Consider the following 21,149-nt stretch of genomic DNA (forward strand, 5'->3'; position numbering starts at 1 on the left):
GTGGTGGGATAGTGAGGTTGGGAGGGAGACGCAAGAGGGAGGAGATATGGGAATATATGTATATGTATAGCTGATTCACTTTGTTATATTAAAAAAAATTTTTTTTATTAAAAAAAAAAGAAATGAAGGAGAAAATATCACTACAGACCCCTGAGACATTAACGGGAAAATAAGGGACTACTGCTGATAGAAACAACTCTTCACACATAAATTCTACACCTTTGGAGTAAACTGACCCATTCTTCAAAAACAAAAACTCAGAACAGATCAAGGACAAAGAGATTATTTGAGTAACTTTGTATCTATTAAAGAAATTGATTTTGTAAATAAAAAACTTCTGAAATAAAAATCTCCAGACCCAGATGGTTTCACTGGTAAATTATTACCAAACAAATAACATCATTTCCACACAATCTTTTCCAGAAAATAGAAGAGGAGAGAGTATTTCCCAACTCATTTTTTGAGGCCAGCATTGTCTTGATACTAAAACCAGACATAGACTGTGTATAAAACACTACAGACCAATATCTCTTATGAATATAGATAGAAAATTTCTCAAAGAAATAATAGAAAACCAAAAACAGAAGTATATAAATAGAATATACCATATCACCAATTGGGGTTTCTCCCAACAATGCAAACGTGGTTCAATATTAGAAAATCAATGTAATCCACTATATTAACTGTCTAAAAAAGGAAAACCACATGATCAATTGATACAGAAAAGGCATCTGAGATAAGTTAATATCCATTTACAATAAAAACAGCAAACCAGAACTAACAGGGAACTTCCTCATCCTGATAAAGGACATCTACAGAAAACCTATAGCTAACATCATATGTGGTGGTGAAAGAGGGAAGAATTTCTCCCCTAATATATGCAACAAGGCAAGGATGTCTACTCTCACCACCACTATTCCACATCAGACTGGAAGTCCTAATCAGCACAATACGTCAGAAAAAGAAAAAAGAAAGGGCATACAAATAATAAAGGAAGAAATAACAACTACCCTTATTTGCAGATGACATAATTTCTAAGCAGAAAGTCCCAAGGAATACACACACAGACACACACAAATAAAAAACATAAAAAAAAAACAAAAACAAACAAACAAAAAACCTAGAATTGGTAAAATGAGTTTAGCAAGGTTCGGTTTGCAATACATTTTCTATAGCCCCCAAATAAGCAATTAGTTGGGTGTAAATCTAAAATGTTATTTATACAAGCTGTGTGTGTTACTACAAGTGCTGCTGAAAGAAATCAAAGAGGTCTTGGGAATTCCCTGGCAGTCCAGTGGTTAAGACTCTGCGCTTTCATTGCTGAGGATGCTGGTTCGACCCCTGGTCAGAGAACTAAGATCCCACAAGCCGTGTGACACGGCCAAAAAAAGAAAAAAAAAAAAGAAATCAAAGAAGAAGTTCTAAATAAATGGAGAGCCTTTCCACAGTCGTGAATTGGAAGGCTCAACATCTCTCCCCAATTGTTAGGAAACTCTAATGCAACTCCTGTTAAAAAAAAAACTAGCAAGATTTGTAGATGTAGCCAAGCATTGTCAAAACAATTCTGAAAAAGAAGAATAAAGTTAGAGTATTCACATTACCCAATTTTAAGAATCGCTATAAATCTACATTAATAAGGCAGTGTGGTATTGGCAAATGGGTGAACACAGGTCAACAGAACAGAAAAAGGAGTGTAGAAAGAGACCCACAGTATATTTATTGGCCATATTTGTCCAATTTATTTGTTTAGAAAGGAGTCCAAAGGCAATTTATCAAAGCAAGAATAGGTTTTTTTATGGTGTTTAATTGGACCACCATTATGCAAAACATAATCTCAACTAAAACCTCACATCTTATACAAGTATAAACTCAATATGTATCATAGATCTAAATGTAAATCTATCAAACTTTTAGAAGAAAACATAGGAGAAAATCCTCCTGACCCTGGGTTAAGCAGAGTTCTTAGACATGATGCCAGAACACCTCCAGAAAAGAAAAACGTAATTTAAACTCTATCAAAATTAAATCCTTTTGCTCTGCAATGAACATTGTTAGAAAATGAAAAGATAAGCTACAGACCCAGAGAAAATATTTGCAAATCACATATCTGACAAAGGACTTGTATCCAAAATATATAGATGACCCTCAAACTTAACTGTAATAAAAACAAACCAATTTTTTCTTTATGGAAGAAAGACAAACTGATACTTCATCAAAGGGGATATACAGGTGGCAAATAAGCATATAAATTCTCACAAAGATCACCCTGCACTGCTGAAGAACCTGACTCCAACTTGTTAAATGACCCCTCTCAAGGTGCCTGAAGCAACCTAAGACTCCTAGGCTCACATCACTCTTGCACCAACTGGTGTCTTTCCCTTGCTGGGATTGATCAATCATCAGAGAGAATAGGAGGAGCCTGAACTTCCTCAGACCAATCAGCAGCCAAGTGAGTATTGGCTTCCCCCACCCTAGCACACAACCTCCAATCAGTCAATAGGAGTAGAATGATAGAATAGGAGGCGGGGCCTGTCTTATCTCCATGGTAAACCCTGGCAGGTTGGAGTGAGGGACAGGCTGTATGTAACCTTGGTAATGCCAGATCCAGATGCCCTAATGGAGGTGAGGGAGGGATATCTGAAGGAGCAGGGAGAGAATTTATGAGGTGACGGGAGGGAGAAAGAGAGTTAGAGGGGGTAGGGGAATCAAGAGGCAAGGAGAAATATTTAGGGAGAATGGATTTTGGAGAACTGGGAGGTTGTAATTAGTGGAGGGAGAAGGAATTCAAAGGATCACCAAGCTCATTTCAGAGGTAGAGAGAAGGTGTTAGGAGGAACAGGGTGGGTCTTTATAAGGGGACAGAGAGGAGGCTATGAGTGGACAAGGAGAGTGGCTCAAAGAAGGTCTTAGAGGAGGCAAATGAGACGTTATGGGGGAGGGGAGAAGGGAGGAGTTTATGGGTGAACAATAAGGGTCATAACAGGACCATGACAGATTCATAGGGTCAAACAGAGAGCTATTAAAGACATTAGAAGTTTTATAGGGTGAAAGTGTTTACAGGGACAATGAAGGTTTTACACATGAAAAGATAAAGTGTTGAGTGAGGGTCTTCTTAGTAGGGTGGTTTATAGGAACAAAGAGAAGGTTGCTTGGGGAACATGAGGGTGTTAATAGGAACAAAGTGTGCCAGTGGGTCAGTTGAGGTACAAGGAGGCCAAGTGAGAGTCATCAGAGTCAGTAAGGGATTTTGTAGGGACAATGGAAGGAGCCAAGAGAGACGTACTGTAGAGATCAGCAAGGCGGTTATAGAAGACAGGGAGGAGCTTAGAGGAGACAGGGAAAATGTTACAGAGAACAGAGAGGAGTTATAGGGCATGAAGGGGGGGCCATGGGCTGGGAGTTCTGGGGACAAGGAGGTATTAAAGAGGATAGGGAGATGCTAAGAGGAGAGATGGTGGGAGTTAGAGTGAGCTGGTGAGAGTTTTCAAGGGGGTCAGTGAAGATCTTATACGAGCCAAGGAGAAGTATGTTGAGAGGAGGTCAGAGGGGACATTAGAGTCCAGAAGCCATATTAAGCTATAACCCACTCCCTGCCCCTAGTCATCTGAAATTATGTCTGAGGAGCCCCCCAAAGACCACCACCTGCTGGCGATCTTGGCCTACATGATGTGTTGTCCCTTAGGCACTGCAGCCATGTACTACTCTTTACAGGTGGGAATCTGAATCATGCCAATCCTCTCCCTCCCCTCCCTCTCCATCCTGGCCCTGACCCTGAACAGTATCCATGTTCTCCCTCCTGTGTGTTCAGATCCTACCCTGTGCCCCTACAGACCCATGGCTCACCCCTATTCAATAACCCTTTTAAGTCCAACTACTCCTCCTCCACCTCTCCCGTCCAACTCAGACGAGGAACCACATCAGTAACAATGAAACTGCGTTGGCCGCCGAGACCTCCCAGAAAGCCTTCACATTTGCAGTCTCAGCAATTGTTATGGGATGTATTGGCATACTCTGCATCTTCCTTGTCTTCATCTCGGTTGCAATCCTAGCATTTGTAATTTCTCAGTAACCTCCTCTCCAGCTCATGAAAACAACACCAAATATATATGTGTGACTTACCGTGGCTCTAAGTATTCATTTGACCAAATGGGACACCATCTCCTCATGGTTGGGAGTAAAAAGTGTTGCCAGCCTGACCCAGCACCTTGAGGTGGTTGACGGGGAAAGGAAGTGGTAGTTCAGGCAGCCCACTGGACTAGAGCACAAGACCAACTCTGGACCCTGCCAAGATTGGGCCATGGGAGACAAGGGAGGGCACTCTTTCCCCAGGGCAGCCTCCCCTCCTGCCCACAGGCATGCATTCATGCCATAAATCTGTTTATGCCCAACAAGGGACTTGACTGTGCTTCATGACTCGGGGGACATAGCAGTCATCACTACAGATTCAACCACACCCCCTCAGAACCTTTAAACCAGACAGTGACAGTCCAGAGTGGTTTCATCTCTAATGGGGGAAACATAGGGAAATGGGTTGTAAAAGGCCACACCTAACCTGGGGTAATTGGGGTCTACCAGAAAACCAGGTAGTCAAATATCTATCAGTGAACTGGTTAAAATTCGGGTCAAATTGTAAAGAACTTCTATAACAGCTATGGTTGCCTCCTCTCCCCACCAACACCCATGCTTGTGATTTAATCATTATTCAGCAATACTTTTTGAGCACCTATGATGTACCAGACACTGTACTACTAGGGAACTTGCAAGAGCAAGGTAAATAAGACTACTTTCTGATGGAGCTTACATTCTAGTGGGAAGAAAACCATAAACAAATAGACCATTAAATAAACAAGATAATTACAGGGAATGGAAAATGCTATGGAGAAAATAAAACAGGGTAATAAGCTAAAGCATTGACAGTACTGGTCCACCAACTGTTAATGGTCTGCAACAAGATAAGTACAGAAATTGCTAGTAAGTGCTTAGAAACACAGCAATCTGACATTGTTATGACATCCAAGTTTATGATCAAGAGCCTTGTCTTGTTGAACAGGGTATAGACCAAAAGGATCAGTCCATGACAGATTGAAGATATCAAAAACAGATCATACTCCACAATTGAGCTAGTGGGCAATATACAAATAAAAATTATCAATTTGAGAAATTAATGAAAAATATGAATACTGCCATTTGTAACAACATGAATGCAACTTGAAGGCATTATGCTAAGTGAAATAAGTCAGACAGAGAAAGACAATGTGTGATATCACTTATGTGGAATCTTAAAAAGTCAAACTCATAGAAACAGAAAGTAGAATAGTGTTTTCCAGGAGCTGGGTGGTGGAGAAAATGGAGACAGGTTGGTAAAAGCATACAAATTTTCAGTTCTAAGATGAAAAAGGTCTGAGGGTGTACTATATAACAAGGTGACTATGGTTAACAATACCATATTATATATTAAAATTTGCTGAGAGTAGATCTTAAGCAGTCTCACCAAAGGTAACTATAGAGGTAATAGATGTATTAATTAACTTTTTGTAGTAATATCTCCACAGTGTATATGCATATTAAATCACCATGCTGTACAGTTTAAATATATTACAATTTTGTCAATTATAACTCAAATAGCAGGGTAAAATTTTTTTAATAAAGCCTTAAACCTAAAGTACCAACTATCATTTTGCTTTCAGTCCATGGGACAGAACTAGTCTCATGGCCTCATCTGAATGCAGGAACCTCCGGGAAATGTAGTCCCAGACTAGGCAGCCAATGGACATCTTTCTAAGATCTTCCCTGAGCTGAGACACTGAAGCCAAAGTGTGAGAGCTGTTCCAAGAACTGTGAGAACAGAGTTCCCACAGAGTGGGAATAACAAGTGGAAAGGTCCATAAGCTGGAATGAGCTTGGCAATTCAAGGGAAAAAAAGGAGGCCAATGTGGCAGTAAGTAATGTCACATATCTCCCACTCTCCAAAATAGGTAGGGTTCTCTCCTCCTCCCGGTAAGAATCCTTGTAGGTGCTTATGAAAAAATCTCAAAGATGTTCCCTATTTCCACCTCTCCTGATGAGGAAACCCAACACTCGTTCTTCACCTTCCATCTGACAAAGATCTGCTCACAGGAATATTTTGCTCATACAGCCACCGTCCTGTAGAACCTCCCAACCCCCTCCATCCCTGTCTCTGTGCTGGATGATACTGGGAACACATCAGTGACCAAGACAGACCCCACCTCTGCCCTCAGGAAATCCACAGTCCAGAGGGGAAGGCAGACTCACCACAAGACAGGGCTGTGAGTTGTTCTTTCATTTAGCAAACTTTTATTGTGCATCTGTCGTTGTGCCAGGCACAGGGGACATATTACTGAACAAAACTATCTCTCCCACTAGCCCCCTGCTATGCTTCAGCCCTGCCATCATCTGCCCTGGTCCATGCCCTGGTCTCAGCCTCCTCCTCTGACCCAACCTCCACAGAACAACCAGAATGTTCTTCTTCACTTTTTAAAAAATTTTAATTTCTTAATTTATTTAGATAAAGGTTTCAAATCTAAAAACTGTATAGAAAAAGAGTCTAACAGACCCCCATGTACCATCCAGATTTAACAGATGCAAGCATTTTCCTATATTTGCATCAGATCTTTTCTTTTTAGAAATAAAATGTTGTCAGTACAAATGAAGCCCCTGTCCCCTTCTTCTCTATTCCGTTCTTCCCTCCCTCCATCTCTGGAAGAAACCACTGAACTCATGTTGCTGTAAATCAATCCTGTGTGTATTTTGCACTTCACTCCATATGTGCAGGTACACTTGATGGTGCAGAGTTGTTGTCTGGGTGCGTAGTAGTCCTTAGTTTCCTCTGACAAATGTTTCCAGCTCTTCACCTTCCGGGACTCATCTTCTGGGTCCCTCAGTTGGTCCACTTGATCTCTCCCTCCATCTGCAAATATATTCTTCACGTGGCTTCTGAGGAAAAGTTCTCCATTCTCCTCCTAACTGCTGGCAGCTCTTTCACAGTCTCTTTTGCAGGTTTGCCCTCATCCTCTGTACCTGGTCACCTTCAGGAGTAGAGGACAACCCAGAACGTAAATACCACTGGACCCAGACACCTCATAACAAGAGGGCCACAGAACTCAGACACCTCCAGACCAGGCCACTGCTGGAGGAAGTCATCAAGAGGATGTGACCACCGGTTTACCCACAAGCTAGACTCGGGCAATCAGAAGCTCCTTACCCCTCCCCTGTCCTGGGAATGTACACTCTGCCCACCGCTGCCACAGTGGGAACCTTTCCAAGGAACGTAGCCTTTAGAGAGTAAGGTGTCGTTGAGACCATCTGGGCTGAATACAAGACTGAACCCAGTTAAGGTCTCTATTTAAACTTTTAAGATGCTGGCAGGCAGGCGCAGAGATCTGCTCATCCTACAGCTGCCCAAGACCAGCCTGGTATGTAAGTTTCCTTGCTTATCAAAACTTACACCTACCAATCTGGAGTGGCCTGCCTCTTTTATCGGTCTATCCTCCATGTATGGGGGGCCAGGTTCAGATTTCACATGGGAAACTCCTGAGGTTGCGACCCAACAGACACCCACAAAAATGGACTAATTCAGGCAACTCTGAACCCTGATAACTGACGAACCCAGAGCTCAGGGACCTCTGGACCTGGCCACCTTCATAAAACAGGAGTCGGCTTGGGAACTTGGGTACCTCCAGACCTGGACACCCTCAAATCATAAGGCCACCCCTAAGTTCACTCTGCTTCAGACATCCACCAACATCCTTGACTCAGCCCTGCACTCTGAAATTCAGAACCTGGAGCCCCAGGAATGCAGAGATAGACCTGGTTGCTGGATATTCTGGGGCAAGTCCAAGAACAAGGTGAGGCCTGGAACTAAAAAGCCACACCCTCAAGAGGTGTGGAGCCAATCAGGATGCTGGGCAGACTGGCCCAGAGGTGGGGTGGGCAGAAGCTTCCCTCTGAGGTGATTTTAAACTTGTGCACAATCGCTAGGCAGTGAGGCTGTTATTTGGGGACAGAAAGACAGGTGCAGTGATGGGGGGACCCTTCGGAGAGACAGGGCATGATGCAGGTGGTACAGATAACGGGCTCTGTTGAGAAGGGAGTATTGGGACAACCGTGGATGGAAGGGGACAGGAAAAAACATGTTATCAGAGCAGACAGGGGATCTAGCAGCATGCAAAGGAGTCTGTTTCATGACAGTGAGGAAGGCTTGGAAGGACACTGGGGGGAAATCAGAACATTTGGGGTTATGGAGGACAGTGAAGTTATCATAATAGTACAAAGGGGTCATATCGGGACAGAGGGACCACGTCAGGAAAGACTGGCTATATCAGGGCAAGTGGGCTGTTAAACTGGCTCACTGAGGGCTGTCATGAGAGGTAAGTGGGCTTTTGTAAGAGAAAGTGCAAACTAGATGGGAGTCAGCCTGGGGTTTTTGGCTTGGTCACTGGGGGTGCTCTGGATGATCTGTGGAGAGCATTCATAGAGGGTATCAGTCCAGAGGTAACTGCAGGTAGCGAAGACTTGTAGGTGCCAAAGAGATGTTATAAATGGTTGGTGTGTGAAATGAAGAGGTTACTGACAATGTTAGGGAGGGTCTGGGGATGTGTTACAGCGGCCCACTTGTCCTCACAGGACAACAGTGAAGGCTCTCACATGGGGTTGGTGAAGTTGTTTCTCGCTGTACATGAGGGTTAGGAGGCTATCACATTTTGTTTAGCAAGTCAGGGATGTTAGTGTGAAGAGTGTGAGAAGGGATCAAGGCAGGCTGTGTGGTCTTGGTGGGCGTACTACAGCAAAGGGAGAGCCTTACAGGAGGTTGTTGTGGGTGACAGGGAAACAGCTCCAGGTGTCATCGAAGGTCAATGGGGAGTACGATGGCTCTCTGTGAGGCTGTTAGTGAGTCAGCTGGGACTTTCTAGGAGCTGAAGAAGAGCTTCATATATGAAATCATTAAGGAATTCCCCAACTTTAATATGTAAGATGCATCTTGTAGGCTTCTCTGGCTAAGACGTTTGGAGGGGTTTTTGTCACTGTCTTCGGAGTTGTCTTGTTTTCCTGTTAGGTGCCTGGATATTTCTGCCTAATTTTACCCTGAAGTTCTTGTAGCAGCTAGAAGGTGTCCAGAAATTGTCCAGGGATAGGTACACCTCTTGTATTAGTTTGCTAGGGCTGCCAGGACAAAATGCCACAGACCAAGAGGTTCAAACAATGGATATTCATTTTCTCACAATTTTGGAAGCTAAAAGTCCAAGATCAAGGTGCCAGCAGGCTTGGTTTCTTCTGAAGCCTGGCTCTATGGCTTGCAGATGGCCACCTTCTAGCTGTGTCCTCACATGGTTGTCCCTCTGTCTGTGTTGTTTGTACCCTAATCTCTTCTTTTAAGGACACCAGTCATATTGCATTAGGGCCCACCCTAATAACTCCATTTTAACTTAAGTATCTCTTTAAAGGCCATACATATATCCAAATACAGTCACAATCAGAGGTACTGGGGGTTAGAGCTCCAACATATGATTCTGAAGGGGAAACGATTCTGCCCATAACACCTCTCTTAAGCCTGGGGACACGCTTCTGGATTTAGAAAGTGGAGGCAGACGTGGTTTCTGCATGGATCTGTATGTGTCTGTTTAGAGAAGGAATGTATCTGCGGCTGCAGGATACTAAGGGGCAGTTTGTGAGTGGAGAGGCTAGAGGATAGGATATTGAAGATTTAGATATAGTATGAGGCAAAGAAATTCATGGAGAGAGGAACCAAAGGGACTAAAACTACAGCCTCAGCCGAGTGGGAAAGCAGCCTCCTGAGCCTTAGCCTCTCTTGCCTAGCCCACAGATGAAGCTACCATAGATCCATAGAACCTCCCCAGACCCTGAGACGGAGCCCAACTGCAGGATGCCGAGATGGTGGCAGAGAAGCCAGCGGCAGACAAGGAGCCACAGGCCCCACCGAGGTTGAAAATACAGGGGCAGCCTCTGGCTGAGGATTACCCAGCCCCCTCTGCCACCTCAGTCATCTTTCCCCCCTGGCATCCTGGCTTGCCTCACCTCTCTCCAAATGCCCAGCACACCCCACCCACTGTGGCCCAGCCTCAGGGCCAACACTAGCTTCTGAGGAGGCCTTGTGTGAGTCAGAAGAGGTACCCATTCCCCTGGGCAAATGAAGCAGCTCCCACCCACTCCCCTGCCAGGTCAGGTCCTGGGCAATGAGTGCAAAACCTGAACAGCTATAGGTGGCAGCCCTGCCCAACCACTGTCACTGTCTGTGTGCTTCTTCCTCCCCAACCCACCCCCCAACGCACAGACCCAGAGAGCCAACCGCCAGGGAGACGTGATCTGAGCCCAGGTCAGCCCTCCCACCACCCTCTGCTTCAATACCTGTTCTACCCTCTGCACTTTCATCACCTTGTTCTTGATAGTTTTCCATTGTGTTTGTGGTCATGGGCCAGGACCATGACGAGCAGACTCATCTTCATCTCAGGCCGTGAGTGGGATAGAGGAAGAGGGGGAAAAAATGAAATGCTTGCTCCCTTTTAGGACACTTCCAGGAAGTTCTACACACACACACACACTCACACACCTATTCTGCTCCCATCACATTGTCCAGAGTTTAATCACATGGACTCCTCTGGCTGGCTCCCAGGGAACCTGGAAAATGCAGTCTTTACTCCAGGTGGCCAAGTACCTGGATAAAATGAGAATTTCAGGATTGGGGACCAACTATGTGTGCCACCTTAATTCTAGTCTGGAGGAACAAATATACCTGTGATAGTTTTTGTTAGGAAGACTGAACATAAGGAATGAAAAGTAAAAGAAAAATAATTAAAATGGCAGTTGAAGAATGTGCTTTGCTATGAATCTGACCAACTTTCAATCCATCAATTAAAAGCCAAGACAGAAGTGCACGTGATTACCATGTTGAGTACAAAACCTTGCACTGGCCCAATTTTTTCTGGCCTCAGGTGCTGTGTGTAGAACTGCGTTCCATGACTTGATGTTATGTTAGAGAAGATTTCTCTCTATATACTAAACAAACAAAAAAGCTGAGATGGACAAAATTGTTCTCTCCCCTCTGGCACATTTACAATGTCCATGCGCTTCTCAATGTGTCTAATTACAACTGGAATTGCTCTTATCTGTGTCGCTTGAGAGTTACTCAGGTTTAAAGTCAGCTGCACTGTTCTTACAATGTATCTGGAATTGGGACTTACCTGGCAGTCCAGTGGTTAAGGCTTCACACTTCCACTACAGGGCGCGCAGGTTTAATCCCTGGTCAGGAAACTAAGATCCCACATGCCACGTGGCACAGCCAAAATGTAATAAAAATTTTTAAAATATTTTAAACTGTATCTGGAATATTGAGTCAGTCTCTGTTTTTTATTAAATACAGGATGGATCACTTACAATCTGGGGTCATGGAAATTCAGATCTGTAAACACAAAGTGTAATTTCCAGGCATTTATTTTTTAATTTTTAAAATTTTTTATTTTGTATTGGGGTATAGTTGATTCACAATGTTGTGTTAGTTTCAGGGATACAGCAAAGTGATTTAGTTATACATGTTCATATATCTATTCTTTTTCAGATTCTTTTCCCACATAGGTTATTACAGAGTGTTGAGTATGGTTCCCTGTGCTATACAGTAGATCCCTGCTGATGATCTATTTTACATATAGTAGTGTGCATATGCCATTTAGGTTTTTTAAACCCTAAAGAAAAAAGTTTAGTCTTAACTTTAATATCTTTTTACTTCCAGAGTTTACTGTTGCTCTTTTACTAACTTAATCTTTCAGAGCTTTACAAGGTATAATTGACAACATGATATTTAAAATACAATGTGATGAGTTTTGACATATGTATACACCCATGAAACCATTACCACAATCAAGACAATGAACATATCTGTCACCTCCAAATTATTTCTCCTGCCACTTTGTCATTCCTCCCTCCCACCTCTCCCCAGGTAACCACTGATCTGTTTTTTGTCACTATAGATTAGTCTGCATTTTTTAGAATTTTATGTAACTGGAATCATAGAGTATGTGCCCTCCTTTTCTCTGGTTTCTTTCAGTCAGCATAATTATTTTGAGATTCATCAATGCTGTTCCATTATCAACAGTTCACCTTTTATTGCTGACTACTCCATTATATGAATATGCCACAGTCTGTTTATCCGTTAACCTGTTCATGGACAATTGGATGCTTTCCAATTTTTGCCTATTACAAATAAAGCTGCTATGAGCATTCAAATACAAGTCTTTGTATGGGTATATGCTTTCATTCCTTATAGATAAATACCTCGCAGTGGGATGGCTAGATCATATGGTAGATGCATGTTTAGCTTTTAAGAAACTGACAAAGTGTTTTTCCAAAGTGATTATACTATTTTACATTCCTATAAGCCATGTAAGAGAGTTCCAACTGCCCCATATCTTTCCCATGATATGGTTAGTCTTTTTTATTTTAGCCATTCTACTAGGTGTGTAATGGTGTCTCCCTGTGATTTTAATATGCATTTTCCTACTGACAAATATTGAGTATCTTTCCGAGTACTTATTTACCATCAATACATCTATTTGGTGAAGTGGTTGTTCAAATCTTTTGCCCATTTTTATTAGATTGTTTCTTTTCTATTATTGAGTTTTGCGAGTTCATGATATATTCTGGAATCAAGTCCTTTACCAGATTTTCCAGCCTGTCTCTTGTCTTTTAATTCTCTTAACAGTGTCTTTTGAAGACCAGAAGTTTTAACTTTGATGATGGCCATTTTCTTTTCTTTTTTTTTTTTTTTAACAGATCATGTTTTTATTGTCGAATCTAAGAAATCCTTGCCTAACCCATGGTTTCTCTTACAACCTCTCTTTTATAGTTGTAGTTTACATTTAGGTCGAGGATCCATGTTGAGTTCATTTTTATTGAATGCAAAGTATGCATCTAAGTTTATTCTTCTGCATACAGATATCCACTTATTCCTGGGACATTTATTGAAAACACAGGCCTTCTCCACTGAATTGCCTCTGCACATTTTTAAAAATTCAAATGCTCATATATGTTAAGATCTATTTCTGGACTAAAAATAGGTTGCACCCTTCCATTAATGTATTTCTCTATCTTGAGATTAATACCACACTTCCTTGATTTCTGTGCCTTATAACAGGAATTGAAGTCAAAAAGTGGAGTTCTCCCACTCTGTTCCTCTTTTTCAAAGTCGTTTTGGCTATTCTAGTTCTTTTTTATTTACATCTGAATTTGTGAATAATCTTGTAAATTTCTTTTAAAAAAATTTTTTAAAGGCCTGTGGATATTTTCATTGGAATTGCATTGATTCTATAGATAAATTTGAAGAGAACTGACATCTTAGCAATATTTTATGTCTTCTTATCAGTGAGCAGGGTATATCTCCCCATTTACATAGGTCTTCTTTTAAATCTCTCAGCAATGTTTTGTAGTTTTCAATGTACAGATATTGCATAACTTTGTCATATTTAGCTCAAATTATTTAATATTTTTGACACTATTGTAAATGGCATTTTAAAAATTGTGGTAAAATACACATAACACAAAATTTACCACCTTACAAATTTTAAATGTACAGTTCAGTGGTGTTAAGTACATTTCACATTGATGTTCAACCAATCTCCAGAACAGTTTTCATCTTGTGAAAGTGAAACTCTATACCTATTAAACACAACTCCCATTCTCTCCTTGCCACCAGCCCCTGGCAACCACCATTTTACTTTCGGTCTCTATGAATTTGACTACTCTAGATTCCTTAAGTGTAAATAAGTGTAAATCATACAGTGTTTGTCTTTTCGTAACTAGCTTACTTCACTTAGCATAATGTCCTTAGGGTCTATCCATGCTGTAGCATTTATCAGAATTCCCTACCCTTTTAAAGCTGAATAATATATATATATATATATCACTTTTTTTAGCCATTCATCCATTAATAGACACTTGGGTTACTATCATCTTTTGGTATTGTGAATAATGCTGTTATGAACATGGGTATGCAAATTCTTTTGAAAACATAGGTGTTTTCGATGGAGGAGGTGGGCTCTGCTGGGAACTGCATCAGAGGGGTTGCAGGGAGAGTAGGGTGCTGTGGTTTGAGCTTGAGGGTGAAGCTGGCAGAGCAGGAGGATGGGCGAGCAGTCTGAATGCCAGTATGGATAACCATTTTGCTACAGCATTTGTAATTGCTTGTGTGCTCATATCTACCGTCTACATGGCAGTCTCAATTGGCACAGACTTCTGGTATGAGTATCAAAGTTCAGTTCAAGAAAATTCCAGCGATTTGAACAAAAGCATCTGGAACGACTTTGCTAGTGATGAGGCAGATGAAAAGACATAATGATGCAATTTTCTGATATAATGGCACAGTGGGATTGTGGAGATGGTGCATCACTATACCCCAAAACACATACTGGTATAGCCCACCAGAAAGGACAGAGTCATTTGATATGGTCACAAAATGCATGAGTTTCACGCTAAATGAGCAGTTCCTGTAGAAATTTGTTGATCCTGGAAAGCACAATAGTGGGATTGATCTGCTTCGGACCTGTCTTTGGCGTTGCCAGTTCCTTTTACCTTTTGTTAGTCTAGGTTTGATGTGCTTTGGGGCTTTGATTGGACTTTGTGCTTGTATCTGCCAAAGCCTGTATCCCACCATTGCCACAGGCATGCTCCATCTCCTTGCAGGTTTGTGTACACTGGGCTCAGTGAGTTGTTACGTTGCTGGAATTGAACTACTCCACCAGAATCAGAGCTGCCTGAGATGTGTCTGGCGAATTCAGATGGTCCTTCTGCCTGGCTTGCGTCTCAGCTCCCTTACAGTTCATGGCTTCTGCTCTCTTCATCTGGGCCGCTCATACCGACCGGAAAGAGTACACCTTCATGAAGGTATATCATGTGGCATGAGTGGAAGCTGCCTGCTTTACAATTGCCATTTTTATGATTTTTTTCATATTAATATTTTCCCTTATCTCCCCCCCCAATTGTTTTTAACCTTTTTTGGGTGAATTTACCATTTTATCCTGAAAATCCATTTTATTTATTCACGCAGATGGTTTTTTCTTAATACCACTAAAATTTATATGGAACCTGAGTGAGTCTATCTTTCAGACAAACTAATCTAGGTTCAGAGTCCAGACAGAAAAAAAACGGGTAGACTCTTGGCACAAATTTGTGAAAGAAAATTGGTAGTAGGAGGTTGACCCAAAGCAAGTTCTGCTGATGTCTGTTAGACTTTTCAGTAAAGTAACTGTATCAGTTTAATGGGAAACTCTAGTTTCTTTGGGAAACCTCTTATCATTGTCAAAACTTATATTCACTTGCTGTTGCAGATAGCCAGTCAGCCAGAGGTATTAGTGCTATTTTCAAGGACTTAGGCTATTTATAATAAAATAAGGAAATTATCAGGGCTTCCCTGGTGGTCCAGTGGGTAAGACTCTGTGCTCCCAATGCAGGGGGACCAGGTTCAATCCCTGGTTGGGGAACTAGATCCTGAATGCATGCCACAACTAGTAAGAGTCTGCATACCACAACTAAGAAGTCCACATGCCACAATTAAAGATCCCACATACCACAAGTAAGACTCAGCACAACCTAAATAAATAAATTTTTTTAAAAAAGGAAATCATCTAAGCTCTTTTCCCCTAAATATTGGCATATAGCTTCATCTGAGGTGACATATCACAGTTGTTTATCTATACTGTGTCTGTTTACAAGAAAGGAAGTGTTTATGTGGAATTTTAACTTTGTAGCTGCAAGAATTCCAGTTCAGCCAGACAAGAGGATGAACCTTATTTTACTTATTTTTTTTTAACTCTCCTTAATGTGTCAGTAGGATTTTCAGTATCACCAAACCATTTGGGATTTTTGTTCCTTCCCTCCTCATACACCAGGTTTATTAAAAGAGTGCTTTCTTTTTAACACTACATTGGGGTCACAGAGTAAAATTCTCCAACTGCCATCTGTTTATTTCAGCTAAGTACCATAGAGAAGTATCCACCATAATGACCCTCTGGAGTTAGGAAAACTACCACAAGACCTAAAGCTTTGGCTGGTCATTAACTTCCAACTATGGTCTTTAAGTCTTGTAGTGAAATGATGTGCCTTTCCTTGCCTAGCCACTTCCTGGTGTGTATCAACATTATTTAATGTCTTCTAATTCAGTCATCTTTTTATAAATATGTCTATAAACATTGAACTTTAAAAAATCTTATTTAGAAAAAAAAAAAAAAATCTTATCTAGGGCTGCCCTGGTGGCGCAGTGGTTAAGAATCCGCCTACCAATGCAGGAGACACGGGTTCGAGCCCTGGTCCGGGAAGATCCCACATGCCGCGGAGAAACTAAGCCCCTGCGCCACAACTACTAAGCCTGCACTCTAGAGCCCGCAAGCCACAACTACTGAGCCTGCGTGCCACAACTACTGACGCCCATGTGCCTAGAGCCCGTGCTACGCAACAAGAGAAGCCACAGCAATAAGCCCGCGCACCACAACTAAGAGTAACCCCCACTCACCGCAACTAGAGAAAAGCCTGCGTGCAACAACAAAGACCCAATGCAGCCAAAAATAAATAAAATAAAATTAATTAATTTTTAAAATCTTATTTATTTATTCCATTACTGTAGTACTTGGCAGATTTTTTTTAAAAATCTAACTTAGTAATTTCTTACAAAATCCTAAATCTGTCTTTTTTAAAAAATAAAAAATGAGAAGAGAGTCAAAAAAAAAAAACCATGGGTGTTTTCAATTCTTTTGGATATATAACCAGAAGTGAAATTGTTGGATCATATGGTAATTCAATTTTCAATTTTTTATTTTTGAGGAACTGCCATACTTGTTTTCCAGAGCAACTGCGCCATTTTGCATTCCCTACCAACAGTGCGCAGGGGTTCCAATTTCTGCACTACCTTGTCTTCACTTGTTATTTTCTGGGGGCTTTAGATAGTAGTCATCCTGATGGGTGTGAGGTGATATTTCATTGTGGTTTTGATTTTGCATTAGGGAATGATATGATGATGTTGAGCACATTTTCATATGTTTATTGGCCTTTTGCATATCTTCTTGAAAGAAATATCTAGTCCTTTGCCCATTTTTTAATCAGATTATTTTGTTTTTATGAGTAGTAGAGTTTTTATATATTCTGGATATTAGCCCCTTATCAGATATATGATTGGCAACCATTTTCTCCCATTCCATCATAGGTTGCCTTTTCACAGAAGTTTTTAATTTTGATGTAGTCAAAATTAAATGCATAGAAGTTTTTAATTTTGATGTAGTCCATTTTATGTATTTTTACTTTTGTTGCCTATGCTTTTGTTGTCACATCCAAAAAATCATTGCCAAATCCAATGCCATGAAGCTGTTCCCAATGCTTCCCTCTATGAATTTTATGGTTTTAGATCTCATTTTTAGGCCTTTGATCCAGTTTGAGTTAATTTTGGTGTATGGTGTAAGGTAAGAATCCAACTTTATTCTTCTGCATGTGGATATCCAGTTTTCCCAGCACCATTTGTTGAAAAGACTCTTCTCAGTTTTATTGTACTTTGCTCTTCTTTTTCCAGATACTCAAGGTGGAAGCTGACATCATTAATTTGAGACAGTTTGCTATGGATTGAATGTTTGTGTCTTTCCAAAATTCACATGTTTGAAGCATAATCCCCGATGTAATGGTACTTAGATGTAGAGCCTCTGGGAAGTGCTTAGGTCATGAGGGCAGGTACAAACTATTGGGTGTAAGATGGGCTCAAGGATGTATTGTACAACACAGGGAATATACCCAATATTTTGTAATAACTGTAAATGGAAAGTAACCTTTAAAATTGTTTTAAAATCTATTTTAAATTTTTAGAAAGACAGACCATATCCTTGATCATAAAACTAACTTTAACAAATTCAAAGAATTTAAATCATATAAAGCAAATCATACAAAATCATATTATCTGACTCTGGTAGGCAGAACTCTAATGTGCCCACCACCCAACCACAAAAAAATCCTGCCCCTGGTGTACAATCCTATATAATCTCTGAGATTATGAATATGATGGGATATCACTCCTGTGATTATATGGTACAGTTGACCTTAAGAAAGGAAGATTATCTGGGTGGGCTTAACCTAAACACATGATGAGGCATTTAAACGTGGGTCTAGGGACTTCCCTGGTGGTCCAGTGGGTAAGGCTCTGCGCTCCCAATGCAGGGGCCCGGGTTTGATCCCTGGTTGGGGAACTAGATCCCACATGCATGCCACAACTAAGACTTCACATGCCGTAACTAAAAGATCCCACATGCTGCAAAAAAGATCCTGTGTACTGCAACTAAGACCCGGTGCAGCCAAAAATAAATAAATAAATATTTTTAAAAAGTAAACATAGGTCTAGAGGTCAGAGACAGAAGAAGTCAGACACAAAGTATGAGAGTGATTTTGAGGGAGATTCTCTGTCCACGGCTTTGAAGATGCACAGGACCACAGGGCAAGGAATGCAGGTGTACTCTAGAAACTGAGAATAGATCCTGGCAGCTAGCCAGCAAGGAAAAGAGAATGGTCTCAGTCCCCAAACCACATGGAATTGAATTCTGCCACATGAGCTTGTAAGAGTATCCAGAGCTCCAGATGAGAACACATTTCAGCAAACACACTGATTTCAGCCTTGTGAGAACCTGAGCAGGGAACTCGGGCACACCGTTCCTGGATTTCTCACCCTCGGAACTGTGAACCAATATATGGCTGTTGTTTTAAGCCACTAAGTGTATGTTTATTTGTCACACAGGAATAGAAAACTAATGTGCTGACCATAATAAAAGTAATTTAGAAATAAATAACAAAAAGATAACAGGAAAATCTCCAAACATTTGGGAAATAAATCATGCAAGTCAAGATAATTCATGAAACAAGGGAAATTAGAAAATGTTTTTAACTGATCAAAAATGAAGTATAGAACATATCAAAATATATGGATGCAGCTAAAGCACTGCTTAGAAGGAAACATACCACCTCAGATGCTTATATTAGAAAATAAGACATGTCTCAGATTAACAATCAAATATATAATGTAAATCTATTAAACATTCAGAAGAAAACAGGAGAAAATATTTCTGACACCGGGTTAGGCAAAGAGTTCTTAAACATAATACCAAAAGCACGTCCCTAAAAGAAAAAAAAAATTATACTCTACCAATATTAAAAACTTTTGCTCTGCCAATGACAGAAAATAAAAAGATAAATTAAAGACCCAAACATAGTAATTGCAGATCACATATCTGACTAAGGGCTTGTATCGGGTACACATAAATAACCCTCAAAACTAAACTGCAGTAAAAATAACTCCCAGAATTGATCAATCACCTGAGAGATTAGGAAAGACCCTCACTGCATTAGACCAATCAGTTCGTATTGGCTTCCCCACCCCAACATGCAACTTCCAATCAGCCAATAGGAGAAGATACAGGATAAGAGGCGGGGCCTGCGTGGTCACCATGGCAATCCCTGGCGGGTTGGAGCGAGGGAGAGGCTCCATGTAGCCAGATCCAGATGCCCTAATGGGGGTGTTTGAGGGGGCAGCGAGGGAATTTACGGGGGGACAGGGTGGGAGGAAGAGAGCTAGCATGGGTTGAGGGGAATGAGGGGACAAAGAGTGTTTCATAAGGGGATGACAGGGTGTTAAGTATTTAAAGGGAGCACGGGTCTAGGAGAACAGGAAGGTTGCTGTCATAAGTGTACAGGGAGTTCGCAGGGTCATGAAGCTGATTTCAGGGGTAGAGAGAAGGTGTTAGGAGGAACAGGGCGGGTCTTTATTAGGGGACAGAGAAGAGGCTATCAGTGGACAAGGAGAGGACTTGGAGTTCATAGTTGTTCAAAGAAGGTCTTAGAGGAGACAAGTGAGAGATTATGGGGGTGGGGAGGAGTTTATGGGTGAACAATAAGGGTCATAGCAGAACCATGAAAGATTCATAGGGACAAAGTGAGGAATATTATAAATGGGACAAGAAGAGAGCCACTAAGGTCATTAGAAATTTTTATAAGTTGAGAATTTTACACAGGCACAATGAAGGTTTTACACATGAAAAGTTAGAGTGTTAAAGTGTTGAGTGAGGGACTTCTTAGTAGGGTGGTTAATAGGGACAAAGAGAAGGTTGCTCGGGGGATGATGAGGGTTTTATAGGAACAAAGTGCTATAGTGAATCAGCTGAGTTTTCAGGGAGGCCAAGTGAGAGTCATCAGAGTCAGTAAACGATTCTGTGGGAACAGTGGAAGGGGCCAAGTGAGACGTGCTTAGGGATCTGAAAGGCAGTTATAGAAGACGGGGAGGAGTTTACAGGAGACGGGGAAAGGGTTGCAAAGAACTGAGAGGGATTATAGGGCATAGGGGCAGAGTGGGGGCCAGGAGTTCTAGAGGACAGAGAGGTATTAAAGGGAACAGGGAGAGGTTAGAGGGAATGTGGTGGGAGTCTGTGAGCGTTTTAAAGGTGTCAGTGAAGATTTTACAGGAGCCAAGGAAGGTGAAAGGGAAGAGGTCAGAGGGGATGTTAGAATCCAGAAGCCATACTGAGCCATAACCCACTTCCTACTCCCAGGAGTTTGAAATTTCACGTGCCAAGCCCCCCAAAGACCATATGTGCCTGTCCATTTTGGCCTTCATCCTGTGTTTTCCCATAGGCATTGTAGCACTGATCTTCTCTATCCAGGTAGGAGTCTGAGTCATGCCAATCCTTACCTACCCTCACTCTCCATCCTGCCCCTAATGCTGACTCAAATTCTTCCTTGTTTCCCGCCTATGGGTTTAGGTCTCCACCCTGTGTTCGTACAGTCCTATGGCTCACCACCACCCCACTCTGTACAATAACCTTTTTAAGCCCATCTATTCCTGTTCTGCCTCTCCCCTCAAATCAGACAAGGCACAGCAACAAATGGAATGACCGAGCCATGGCAGCCGAGACCTCCCACCAAGTCTTCTACATTGCAGTCCTGGGGATTGTTATGGGAAGTATCATCATACTCATCTTGTTGCTTTTCTGCATGACGGACTTACTTTCTCGGTAACCTCCTCTCCAGCTCATGAAAAACAGCAAATATATCCAAAACTGTTACTTACCTTGGTTCTAAGTATCCATTTGGGCCAAATAAGACACCTGTCC

General features: G+C 41.5%; 1 protein-coding gene and 1 pseudogene across 4 annotated transcripts in view; one reads left to right on the forward strand and one right to left on the reverse strand.

The window, feature by feature from the left end:
- ATP4A (ATPase H+/K+ transporting subunit alpha) overlaps positions 1-21,149 on the reverse strand; it is a gene marked incomplete at its 5' end in the record, with an annotated part of 100,561 nt that overhangs the window by 65,846 nt on the left and 13,566 nt on the right. The window lies entirely within an intron of this gene.
- Positions 13,976-14,925, forward strand: LOC309617387 (claudin domain-containing protein 1 pseudogene; annotated as a pseudogene). Its single transcript has one exon. The product of its transcript is annotated as a claudin domain-containing protein 1 pseudogene (transcript).

The sequence above is a fragment of the Balaenoptera borealis genome (assembly GCF_965194805.1).
Source record: "Balaenoptera borealis genome assembly, chromosome: 19".
In the NCBI taxonomy this organism is placed as follows: domain Eukaryota; kingdom Metazoa; phylum Chordata; class Mammalia; order Artiodactyla; family Balaenopteridae; genus Balaenoptera; species Balaenoptera borealis.